Source organism: Pristiophorus japonicus, chromosome 1 (assembly GCF_044704955.1).
Source record: "Pristiophorus japonicus isolate sPriJap1 chromosome 1, sPriJap1.hap1, whole genome shotgun sequence".
Lineage (NCBI taxonomy): Eukaryota > Metazoa > Chordata > Chondrichthyes > Pristiophoridae > Pristiophorus > Pristiophorus japonicus.
The window spans coordinates 368703481-368716988 of record NC_091977.1 but is presented as its reverse complement, the minus strand read 5'-3'; the positions used below and the strand labels follow the sequence as shown (position 1 = coordinate 368716988).

The following is a 13508-nucleotide window of genomic DNA, read 5'->3' as shown; positions in this document are numbered from 1 at the left end:
GCCCTGGGGATTTATCGGCCTTCAATCACATCAATTTCCCTAACACTATTTCCTGCCTAATAAGGATTTCCTTCAGTTCCTCCTTCTAACCAGACTCTCGATCCCCTAGTATTTCTGAAAGGTTACTTGTGTCTTCCTTCGTGAAGACAGAACCAAAGTACTTGTTTAACTGGTCCGCCCTTTCTTTGTTACCCATTATAAATTCACCTGATTCTGACTGCATTTGTTTGTTTTCACTAATCTTTTTATTTTCACATATCTATAGAAGCTTTTGCAGTCAGTTTTTATGTTCCCAGCAAGATTCCTCTCATACTCTGTTTTCCCTCTCCTAATTAAACTCTTGGTCCTCCTCTGCTGTGTTACAAAATTCTGCCAGTCCTCAGGTTTGCTTCTTTTCCTGGTCACCTTATATGCCTCTTCCTTGGATTTAACATGATCCTTAATTTCCCTTGTTAGCCATGGTTGAGCCACCTACCCCGTTTTATTTTTACTCCAGACAGGGATGTACAATTGTTGAAGTTCATCCATGTGATCTTTAAATGTTTGCCATTGCTTATCCACCGTCAACCCTTTAAGTATTACTCGCCAGTCTATTCTCGCCAATTCACATCTCATACCATCAAAGTTACCTTTCCTTAATTTCAGGACCCTCGTCTCTGAATTAACTGTGTCACTCTCCATCTTAATAAAGAATTCTACCATATTATTGTCACTCTTCCTGAAGGGGTCTCACACAACAAGATTGCTAATTAGTCCTTTCTCATTACACATCACCCAGTGTTGGATGGCCAGCCCTCTAGTTGGTTCCTCGATGTATTGGTCTAGAAAACCATCCTTAATACACTCCAGGAAATCCTCCTCCACTGCATTGCTACCAGTTTGGTTAGCCCAATCAATATGTAGATTAAAGTCGCCCCTGATAACTGCTGTACCTTTATTGCACGCATCCTTAATTTCTTGTTTGATACTGTCCCCAACCTCACTACTAATGTTTGGTGGTCTGTACACAACTCCCACTAGCGTTTTCTGCCCTTTGGTATTCCGTAGCTCCACTCATACCGATTCCACATCATCCAAGCTAATGTCCTTCCTTACTATTGCATTAATTTCCTCTTTAACCATCAATGCCACCCCACCTCCTTTTCCTTTCTGTCTATCCTTCCTGAATGTTAAATACACCTGGATGTTGAGTTCCCAGCCTTGGTTACCCTGGAGCCATGTCTCCATGATGCCAATTACATTATATACGTTAACTGCTATCTGCGCAGTTAATTCGTCCACCTTATTCCGAATACTCCTCGCATTGAGGCACAGAATTTTCAGGCTTGTCTTTTTAACACAGTTTGTGCCTTTAGAATTTTGCTGTAATTTGGTCCTTTTTGCTTTTTGCCTTTGGTTTCTCTGCCCTCCACTTTTACTTTTCTTCTTTCTATCTTTTGCTTCTGTCCCCATTCTTCTTCCCTTTGTCTCCCTACATAAGTTCCCATCACCCTGCCATATTAGTTTAACTCCTCCCCAACAGCACTAGCAAACACTCCCCCTATGACATTGGTTCCTGTCCTGCCCAGGTACAGACCGTCCAGTTTGTACTGGCCCCACCTCTCCCAAAACCGGTTCCAATGTCCCAGGAATTTGAATCCCTCCCTTCTGCACCACTCCTCAAGCCACGTATTCATCTGAGCTATCCTGCGATTTCTACTCTGACTAGCACATGGCACTGGTAGCAATCCTGAGATTACTATTTTTGAGGTCCTACTTTCTACTTTAGTTCCTAGCTCCCTAATTTCATCTTGTAGGACCTCATCCTGTTTTTTTCCTATATCGTTGGTACCTATATGCACCACGACAACTGGCTGTTCACCCTCCCTCTTCAAAATATCCTGCACCCGCTCTAAGACATCCTTGACCCTTGCACCAGGGAGGCATCATACCATCCTGGAGTCTCGGTTGCAGCCGCAGAAACGTCTATCCATTCCCCTTACAATAGAATCCCCTACCACTATAGCTCTCCCACTCTTTTTCCTGCCCTCCTGTGCAGCAGAGTCACCCATGGTGCCATGAACTTGGCTGCTGCTGCTCTCCCCTGATGAGTCATCCCCCTCAACAGTATCCAAAGCGGTGTATCTGTTTTGCAAGCCATCAGGTCCAGGGGATTTATCTGCCTTTAGTCCGATTATCTTACTGAGTGTCACCTCCTTAATGATTGTGATTTTGTTAAGTTCCTCCTCCCCTAAAGCCCCTTGACTATCCACTGTTGGGATATTATTAGTGTCTTCTACCGCAAAGACTGATATAAATTATTTGTTCAGAGTTTCTGCCATCTCCATGTTCTCCATTACTAATTTCCCGGTCTCGTCCTCTAAGGGACCAACATTTACTCTTGCAACCCTTTTCCTTTTTATATACCTATAGAAACTCTTGCTATCTGTTTTTATATTTCGTGCTTGTTTACTTTCATAGTCTATGTTCCTTTCTTAATCAATTTTTTCGTTATTCTTTGTTGGCTTTTAAACTCTTCCCAATCTTCTGTCCTTCCACTTGTTTTCCCACATTGTATGCCCTTGTTTTTAGTTGGATACCGTCCTTTATTTCTTTAGTTAGGCACGGATGGTTATCTTTTCTCTTACGCCCTTTCCTCCTCACTGGAATATATTTTTCTTGAGAGTTGTGAAATATCTCCTTAAATGTACCTCACTGTTCATCAACTGTCCTACCCTTTAATCTATTTTTCCAGTCCACTTTAGCTAACTCAGCCATCTTCGAGCCTGTGTGTTTGTGAGGTTGTGCAGAAGATATAACACTTTAGTCCCCTGTTTTCTCTTTCCATCCTTTCTTGAATAGCGAGGTTACATTTGCTACCTTCCAATCTGCTGGGACCATTGCATAATCTAGTTGATTTTAGAAGATAACAACCAATGCATCTATTATCTCTGCTTGCCACCTCTTTTATAACCCTAGGATGTAGGGCATCAGGTCCAGGGATTTTGACACCTTTTAGTCCCATTAGTTTCCTAAGTACTTTTTCTCCACTGACATTAATTACTTTAAGTTTCTCACTCTTATTAGCCCCTTGGTTCCTACTATTTTTGGTATGCTGTTTGTGTCTTCTATGGTGAAGACAAATACAAAAATATTTGTTTAAATTTGCTGCCATTTCCTTATTCCCTATTATAATTTCGCCTGTCTCAGCCATTAAGGGACCATCACTTACTTTTGCTATTCTCTTCCTTTTTATATACATTGAGGCTCTTACAATCTGCTTTTATATGTCTTGCTAGTTTACTCTCAAATTCTATTTTCTCCCTTTTTATCAATTTTTGATTATCCTTTGCTGATTTCTAAAGCTCTTCCAATCCTCAGGCTTACTATTAATCTTCCCAACATTTTAAGCCTTTTATTTTAATCTTATCGTACCCTTAACTTCTTTAGTTAGCCACGGATGAATCACTTTTCCAGTTTTTATTTCTGTATGGAATGTATATTTGTTGAAAAATAGCTTATCTACCATCAAACACTTTTATCTAATTCCCAATCTATTTTCGCCAACTCTGCCCTCATACCTATGTAATTGGCTTTATTTAACTTAAATTCTTACATTTTGGACTTGCATATTTTGCTCTCACACTCAATATGAAATTCTATCATATTATGATCACTGTTCCCTAGAGGATCCTTTCCCATGAGATTATTAATTAGTCCTGTCTCAAAATAGCTTGATTGGTTTTGCTTTGTTCCAGGAAACTGTCTCAAATGCATTCCATAAACTCATCCTCCAAACTAACTTTGCCAATTTGATTTGTCCAGTCTATATGATAACTAAAGTCTACTACAATTATTTTATTACCTTTGTTCCAATCTCCTATTATTTGTTGATTAATACTCTGTTAGATGGTTTAACTACTGGTTGGGGGCCCATAAATCACTCCCACCAGTGTTTTCTGTTATTTCTTATCTCCACCCGTACTGATTCTGCTTCCTGACCATAAGAGCCAAGATCCTTTCTCACTACTGACCTTAAGTCATCTTTTATAATCAGGGCTACCTCTCTTCCTTTTCCATTCTGCCTGTCTTTTTCAAATGTCAAATACCCTGGAATATTTAATTCACAACTTTGGTCATCTTGCAAACACATCTCTGTAATGGCTATTACATCAAAGCCATTTGTACCACCAACTCTATCTTATTATGAATGCTTCATGCATTCAGATAAAAAGCCTTTAATTTTAACTTTTTACCATTATTCCCTGTTTTCACCTTATTGACTGATGCAGTATTATCGTTAAACTCGCTGTCCCTTCCTGTCACACTCTGCTTATCTTAACCAAATTGCTACACTGCTCCATTGCCTTGAATTTTTTATTTAGATTTCTAAATTTTCCCTCACCTGACCCCTCCCACCCATTTTAGTTTAAAGCCCTATCTACTGCCCTCATTACCCAAATCGGCAGGTCACTGGTCCTAGTCTGGTTTAAGTGGACCCCATCCAAACGGAACAGCTCCCTCTTTCCCCAGTACTTGTACCAGTGTCCCATTAATCAAAACCCCTTCCTCCCACACCACTCTTTGAGCCACGCATTTAAATTTCTGATCTACTTGTCCCTATGCTAATTTGTGCGTCGCTCAGGTAACAATCCAGAAATTATTAACATTGAGGTTTTGCCTTTAAATTTGGACCCTAGATCCTCAAACTCTCTCAGAAGAACCTTAATCCTAGTTCTACTATGTTGTTGGTTCCTACGTGGACCAAACCACCGATGCTTCCCCTTCCACTCCAAAGTATTCTCCAGCCATGAGGAGATATCCTTAATCCTGGCACTGGGCGGGCAACACAGCCTTCGGAACTTGAATGGCCTCCTGTACTATGGTGCCTTGGATAGTTTGCTCATCCACGCTACAGACATTGCCTTCATGCACAAAGCGGCAAGAATCACATGCCTTTTGGATGAGGACAAAGGCCAAGGCTCCTCCAGCACTGCATCTGGGATCCCCTTACCTGGATGAGTTGCAGTCACACCCTCCTGTTCCGGACCACTAACCAGACATGTACCATTACTTAACCTAAGGGGTGTGACTATCGCCTGGATCAAAGTGTCCTTGTAACTCTCTCCCTCCCTGATGCCCTACAATGTATGCATCTCGGACTTCAGCTCAACAACTTTGAGCTGAAGTTCGTCGAGATATAGACACTCGCTGCAGACATGGTAGTCTGGGATCGCAATGCTCTCCACGAACTCCCACGTGGCTGCAGTTGCGGCACACCACCTGCATTGCCATCTAGTTTAACTTATAGGCAAATGAAATTAAATATTTAGCTATAACACAAAGCCCTACAAGTACTGGAGGCAAAAAACAACACCTCCTCCCCCTCTGCACTGAATTCCCATACTCTCCAAATTCCTAACTTCAACACTCTGTTTAAAAGCACTCCATTTAGGATCACTCTGTGCAGACCACTTTATAATCTATATGCTGACCTTCCTCTACCCCCACCCCCCATGACTTACTTGAGGGCCACTGCTGGTGAGGCAAAACATTGGATTCTTTAGTCAGGCAAGCTGCCTGCAGAGGTGTGACATGCACAGACACTCATTACCATATTGTAGATAAGGCCTGAGGATCAATTTGTCACGATCTTCAGGGTTTCATCTTAGGAGGTAGGGATTATTCCCTGCACCCATTTTTCCCATCAAAACTGGTCTGCAATAATTTCTTCGCCATGATGTTGGAATGTCTACACTACAATTCAGCTGATAGAATTTTCTCTCATGTGCTCATTACTGTTCTCAGAGGCAGTGCAATTTGTCTGGGGTGGCAGTGCAAAATAGGCGATAATGAATTGCAACCCATATTTTCTTTGCATGGAACTCCGTCTGAAACCCTCGATCCTGCCTTTTTCACCTTCAATCTATTGAAGTAGTAGGTATGTCACCACGGACAAGGAACACTGAAAATTTACCCTTATCTTCTGAAAGTTAACTAGTTACTAAATCTAATTAATATGGTTGATGATGAAATGGCACAAATAGGATCAATTACTGATGAACTGCAACATATTTGAAGCCTTTGGAAGGCCCTGTCCGGAAGCTGTACCGGAGCACAGCAGGGCTTTGCCTTCCACTGGACCTTCATGACCTCACCCCTCCCTATCTTTATAACCTCCTCTCGTCTGACAACCCACGCCCACTGAACTTTCTATTTCTCTGACCTGGACTTTTGTAAATAGCCCCTCCCATCATTGGTGGCGATGCATCAATGGAAGCCATGCCTAAACTCAGCAGTAGCATGGATTCCATTGGACCTAAGGACAGCATTCCTGGGGTATTCTGGGAACACCCTCACCCAGACATGCCTCCAAAGCAGAAGATGCAGATATTTAGGCTGAAAACTCGCCTGTCCCCTCACCGATCAGAATTTGGGATATAGAATTTTTGGGGGTAAACCTGGAAGATCAATGTTCTGTCCAAAATTCCGAGGCCCCCATGGACAATCTGTCTGAATTGTGCCCTTCCCCATGCCGAGAATTTCAGCCCCATTGAATATGTAACTGGGACTCCTGGTATTCTGCTCTGTCATCCCTGTTGAAGCTGCTAGTACCAGCTAGGGAAGGATTTGAAACACATGGGGCTAGAACCTCCACTTTTGTGGTTATCACCCAAAAATGGGCGATATTTCCGCCGTGGGCAGTATAAAAGGTTTTCCAGATCACCGGCTTCTCGCCCATTCTCAAACCACCTAGTATCCACTTTTGAAAATGGCCGTTACCACGAGTGATATAAAATGGGCGGCAGCGTTAAAATTTTTGACCTTTTGCCATACAGTGTGGCCGTCCTTAGCAAAGGCATGACAAAGCGCGATTCTCGTGATTCTGGAGTTCAAGAGACTGAAGAGATCACGAAGTCTCTGTTTAAAGAATGGACTCAGTCGAGAATATTTCAGGGACTTTATGGGTTTTTCTGAGGGCATTTTCCCTGTGATGGGATCACCCTGTGCAGATAAGTGAGAAAACTGGTTTTGTTAAAACTCCAGAGACAACATGGCAGTTAGCTATGACAAAAGAACTGTCAGTCATCCAGAACGGGTTTGCCCACCAGTCCCAGCTAAAGGAAGGGGGCCATGAATATTGACAAAAGAGCTGTCGGCCAGGAAGGGGGGGGCGGGGGGGGTGGCACTGACAAAGCCACTCTAATATGCAAAAGCACTTCTCACCTCCATCTCAGAAGGAAAAACAGAACAATGAACCCACTAGCCTGGCCAGCCAAAGAGGAGCCAGGTCTTTCCCAACACAAAGACTGAGAGAGATGCCCAGATTAAGGGCCATCAGCCCAATACACATAGTTTGGATGGCCCATCACTGACTAAATACCCGTGCTTAGAAACAAAAGGATTTTAAAGATTGGCGGGAAAGATAGGGGGTAGCACGACTCCCATAAAGACAACCTCTTTCCACTTTATTTTTAGCTTGTGGTGAAGCTTGGAGCTTGTAGAGTGAAGCTTGTAGGTTCGAGCTTGCAGCTTGCAGCTTGTATCGAGAGAGAGCTCTCTCCCCCTCTCACTGTCGTTCCACCAAGATGGATGTACCAGAGGAAGAAGCAGCAGTTCTGCAGACGAAGCCACCGAGACTGAAAACAAGCAGACAGTGGCAGTAACTTCCCACATTTGAGCTGAGCAAGGAACCCAACTGTGGGTGTAGTGGTGAGCATAATCGTGTGTCCCCCAAGCCGGTAACCAGAGAGCCAGGCGAGCTGTGTGGGGTGTAAAGGGCTCAGAGTTTTCTCAGAAGTGAAGCTGTTCAGAGCTATTCTGAGGAGGAAGTTTCAACTGGGTAATTAGTTAGTAGGGGTGGAGTTATAATCCACCAGGGAATTACTGCATGTTACTTGGTCTCATTTCTGTACTGTATGTATGCTGTTTGTAACCTGGATTTTATTCTCCACAGAGACAGTGATTTTGTTTAGTAGTGCATGTTTTAGCCAGTGTATGTTAGACCAAATAAATATAAGTACGATTTTTCACCAAAGCATTCCTGTCCGTGACTCATTTCATTTACACTCTGAATAATAATTCCCAGGTCTAGAACCTTTGTAATGTGGGGGCGATTCGAACCGTCCGTCTAGCAATTAGACTAGGATCAAAGCTGCTTACAGGTCATCATGACATGCGCAGAAGAGGAGACAGAGAGAGAGGGAGCTCAGAGGTGTCATGTATTCAACTATCATTGTAACCCATGTATAAGCTGACCTAAGTTGTACACCTTGAGAACATTGACCACAAGGGAGTGAGCTTGTGGGAGACACTCCTAACCTGGACTTTCAGGTATAAAAGGGGAAGCTCCACCCACCTTCATCACTTGAGATCTTGGTAATAAAGATAACTGGTCACAGAGTGACCTTCTCTCAAGTATGGGCCTCATGTGCATTCATACTGTATATTAAGGACATATCAAGAGGGACTGAAGGCGTGGCTGGGTGTGGTGTGGCTGCTTTGGAGGAAGGAAGGAGACTTTAGAGCTTCACAGCAAGAAGGCAAACCAAAGTAGGTGTTACCAGCCACATATTTAACCAAATTTGGCCTATAATGGAGAGAGGAGGAGGAGGCATTACAGCACGCTGTGGAGATTGATGCTGGAGAGAGCAGTGACATGGGAGAGGAGCACATCGGAGGCCGCAAAAGAGCCAGGAGATTCTCGGACGAGACAAATGCCTCCCTCCTGCAGGAGGTTGAGTTACACTGGGGTGATTTAACACTGGGAGGGCATGGGACGCTCACTCCAAAGGACTACCAGAAGATATGGACCGAGATAGCAGAGGTGGTCTTGTCGGTGAGCAATGAGGTGTGTGAGGGCAACCAATGCCGCAAACGATAGAATGACCTTGTGGGATCCGCAAGAGTAAATATTACATTGAGTTACATGTACTTATGTATTCATATACTTTGATTTATAACAGTCATGAGTGACTATCAGCAGATGTGAGGTCTTGCACTTTTATCGGGAATGTTTTACTCAAAGCCTGTGGTCACCGTGTACGTCTTTAGGAAAAGAATGATAATAATCATAATAATCATGATTACATCTGTCGGTTATGTGTTATATCACGCAATAATCACATGCCATTTCGTCCTGTCACCTTTTACAGAAGAAGCTATCGACGATGAGGTCCGTGCAGAGGCGAATGGGTGGGGGGTCACCAGTGCCCAGCAACATCACAGAGATGGAGGAGCGAGTGCTCGCACTCGTGGGGAAACACACCCGGACAGCCACAGACACATCTGAAATGATGCCACGTGAGTAAAGTTTACACCATTGCGTCGTGTAAAATCTATAGATGCCACACCCACTCATATCTGAACAATCATATATGATAGATGATTTTTAAAACTGTCATAGAAATAACGCTGGCCTAATGAAAATCATTGCAATGCAAAATGTGTTGATGATGATGAAATGTGATGTCTGTGAAGATTTTGAGAGCGGTGGTGCTTTTGTCGTGCATAGGCTGTGTGTAGCACTGGACTCACCTTGTGACCTTAGTACCCCTTTCTCCTCTAATAACCTCATTTGTGTTTTCTTATAAAACCGATACTGTGTTGCCACTGGCCGAAAGGGCTCCGCACCGGCCCGCTGCAGTCCCGGGCCGAAAGGACTCTGCACCGGCCCGCTGCAGTCCCGGGCCGAAGGGACCGGCCCGCTGCAATCCTGGGCCGAAGGGACCGGCCCGCTGCAATCCCGGGCCGAAGGGACCGGCCTGCTGCAATCCCGGGCCGAAGGGACCGGCCCGCTGCAATCCCGGGCCGAAGGGACCGGCCCGCTGCAATCCCGGGCCGAAGGGACCGGCCCGCTGCAATCCCGGGCTGAAAGAACTCCGCACTGGCCCGCTGCAGTCCTGGGCCGAAGCGACCGGCCGCACTCATCCCAGGCCGAAAGGACTCTGTACCGGCCTGCTGTAATCCCGGGCCAAAGGGACCGGCCAGCACTCATCCCGGGCCGAAAGGACTCCACACCTGTCCACACCTATCCCTGTGGTCGCACACCAGCTGTTCATTGTGCTGGCAGACTTGGGGCGGACATCGAACCGGCTGAAGGGATTCAGGGACCGGCATTGGACCGACCAGGGGACTCTGGGGCCGACGCTGGATCAGCCGGGGGACTCCGGGGCTGGCGCTGAACCGGCTGCCGGCATTCAACCCAACATCTTAAACTTCAATCCAACTTTTGATCAATTTTTACACTTTTAATCAAATTTTAAACTTTTTAAACAATTTGGGAGAACTTTTAAAACTTACATTTTAGACTTTTGATCGAAATACTTTTAAACACCTATTATTGATCTACATCTTTGACTTTTTAACAACCTTTAGAAACTTTTAAAATAAATAGTGAATTTTTATCAAAGGGACCCCTGCACCGGTCCATTTCTACCTCGGCATAGAGGGACCTCTGCACCTTAAGCTTTTTAATCGACTTTTAATTCTTCTTCGAAAAAAAACTTTTAATCAATCTTAACTTTTAAACATTGGGGAAACTTTTATAACCTATTGCTGATCTACATCTTAGACTTTTAAACAACTCTTAGAAACTTTGTAAACAAATTGGGAGTTTTCATCAAATTTTAGCTTTTAAAATAACTTTGGAAGTGACCTTCCCAATGCCTGCCCCCCAACCAAGCTTCGGGCCATCTATCACCAATGGCGCTACTCGGTGCCGAGCTTGCGGCCAACACTTCGCTGTAGGCAATTAGGCTTATACAGCTGTGCCTGGTCTCCAGTTGTGTTGGACTGGACCAAGACCTTGCTCAGCTAAGCCCGTGTGGTTGCCGGTGTGCAGCAGCCACTCCACGTTAAAAGAACTCACGCACAGGCATCTTCCATTTCGTCAGTATGAAGTTCGGGACCTGGAACGTCATGACCTTCATGGACAATTCTAACAGCAATAGACCGGAACGCCGCACCACCACAGTTGCCCGGGAACTAAAACGTTTTGACATTGACATCGCCGCCCTAAGCGAGACCCGGCGGGCAGGAGAAGGCCAGTTGAAGGAAACCTTCTTCTGGAAAGGGAAATCAGAGGCAGAATGCCGCCTTCATGGAGTCGGCTTTGCCGTCAAGAATGAGCTGGTCGACCGCCTCAAAGACTCCCCCTGTGGGGTTAATGAACGCCTCATGACTCTTCGTATTACCCTATCCCGGAATCAATGCGCCACAGTCATCAGTGTGTATGCCCCTACACTCAATGCAACGGATGAGTCTAAAGAGGGTTTTTATTCCAGCCTCGAGACAGCCTTGTCCCCACGGGCGACAAATTGATCCTCCTAGGTGATTTTAATGCCGGGGTCGGCAAAGACACAGCCCTCTAGGGGGGCATGATTGGCAGAGAGGGCAGGGAAAGCCAACTCCAGTGGTACCCTACACCTGACAAAATGTCTAGAACATGAACTCCTCATCACCAACACCCTGTTCCGCCAGAGGGACAAATACAAGGCATCATGGCAACACCCTCTCTACAAACACTGGCACCTGCTTGACTATGTCATCGTCCGAGCCAGGGATCGCAAGGATGTGCGCATCGCCCATGCCATGACAGGAGCTGACGACTTCTGGACGGACCACCGCCTAATCCAATCCATCATCAACATTAACATTGCCCCAAAGCAGAGGGGACAGCAGAAGCAGTTCCGCAAAAAAGTTAATGCCGGGGCACTTTGAGACCCAGCTAAGAGAGCCCTATATAGCTAGCGCCTCACAGCCAATCTGGCGTGCCTTGATGACCCTAGATGCACAAGGGCATACACACGGGTGTATGAAAAAATATGAATGTTAAGTTTCAGATCTATTTATAATGCACAGAAATGTATTTCTTTGCACTACTTTCCCCGTCTTGTCCATTTTTGTCCGCTACCTGGGAAGTGGCTTTGTCACTTGGAGTGAATGGTGAGACATGACTTAACCTCGAGTAATGGAGGTTTGGGTGACAGGAATGGCTTGGTCATTATCGGGGTGCTTTATCATGTTGAGGTGGGGGAACAACAACACCTCCTCCTCCTCCTCCTCCTCGCATTATATCTGTCAAGGCATCTGAAGTGCATTTTCAGCATGCCTATTACTTGCTCTATCTGGTGGACATGTGGCTCTCATTGTAATGCTCCTGAGCCTTACTACTTGGCCTCATCAGTCACGTATTCAGTGGATAGCTCTTGTCTCCAAGCAGTAAGTCTGTTCTAAGTTGCAAAGAGCTGAGGGAGGGTGGACTGGCGCAGGATGAAAGAGTCATGACAGCTGCCAGGGAATCTGGTGCATACATCCATGATAAACTTTTTATGGTTGCAAACGAGCTGCACATTGAAGGAAAATATTCATTTTATTCCTTCTACTCCCAATGGAACAAGTGGGACTCTTATGGAATGTAAGCGATCCCTTCTCGGATCTTCATAAGGCCTTAACCTGGAATCATGGCAGCTTTCAGTTAGCGAGAGTACCCCTTAAGCCATTATAAGGGCAGAATAAATAGAATTTCAGGTTTACCCCAGGAACCCCCCAGATATATCCCCTTGAGATGGAGGGTGAGTTAGTGGATGATCCTGCAGATTTAAAAAAACAACTCCTAAATGTTGAGTGTATGGGAGCCAAGAGAAAGAGCAAATCTAGTCGGAGATCTTCTCAATGTGTAGAAAAATATTCTTTATAAGCAGTGGTAACATTTGTCCTTTTGTAAAGAGGAACTATTCCCTGATGGTGATTCAAAGTTTTAAAGTCAATAGTACAGTGCACTCTTGTTTATCCGGATACGAATCTAACAGAAAACCCGCTGTAACGGAATTTAAATTCTGTTGCAAAATCGCTAACAATTGCACAACATGACACTCACTATGAGCATGGACTCAGAAAATGTACCGTAAAAATCTAAAAACTGAATACACAAGTTCACCTTCCTCTGCCCTTGCTTTGCTGGTGTGAGTGCATGCGCTGCTGCAGCCGCTGTCTCTCGCGGCCGCCGCTGATGTTGGGAACGGGAGCAGTGCTGGCACTGGGTTCCAGGCACAGAACGCAGCCCGGAGAGTGCGCTCCAGAACCCCGGAGCTAGACAATCCCCTCCTCGAGGCCACCTGCAGCCACTCCCAGTGCAGCATTCGTCCCTCCCCGATTACAGTCCGGCGGAAGTACATGCATGCTGGTAATGTCCATCTTTTATATACTTAACTGCCTTGTTACTGTTTGTAGCTGATTGTATTCATTCATTAAAGTTTTAACTTTAAAATGTAAACTCGCCCTAACGGAAATTTCATTTACCCGGAATTGCCGAATCCCCGAGCGATCCGGATAAACGAGAGTTGCCTGTATTAGAAAAGAAAAGATTGATTTGATTGGCTTGGAGGAAAAATCCTCCAGGAGTGAAAGGATTAAAGACAAAATGAAAGATTGAAATAAGAACCGCATTTAAGCTAAGATTCCATTAGCTCAATAATACGGGAACAGGTTAAGCAGACGCTCCTTGTTTCTTTTGATTGAATGAATCT

At 44.8% G+C, this 13508-nt stretch overlaps 1 protein-coding gene across 1 annotated transcript in view; it reads right to left on the bottom strand.

The window, feature by feature from the left end:
- LOC139259506 (uncharacterized) overlaps positions 1–12955 on the bottom strand; it is a 65189-nt gene extending 52234 nt beyond the window's left edge. The window contains exon 1 of the mRNA XM_070874983.1: positions 12920–12955. The gene's annotated coding sequence lies outside the window, so the exon portion shown is untranslated. The remainder of the gene's footprint in view (positions 1–12919) is intronic.
- Between the last annotated feature and the right edge of the window lie 553 nt (positions 12956–13508).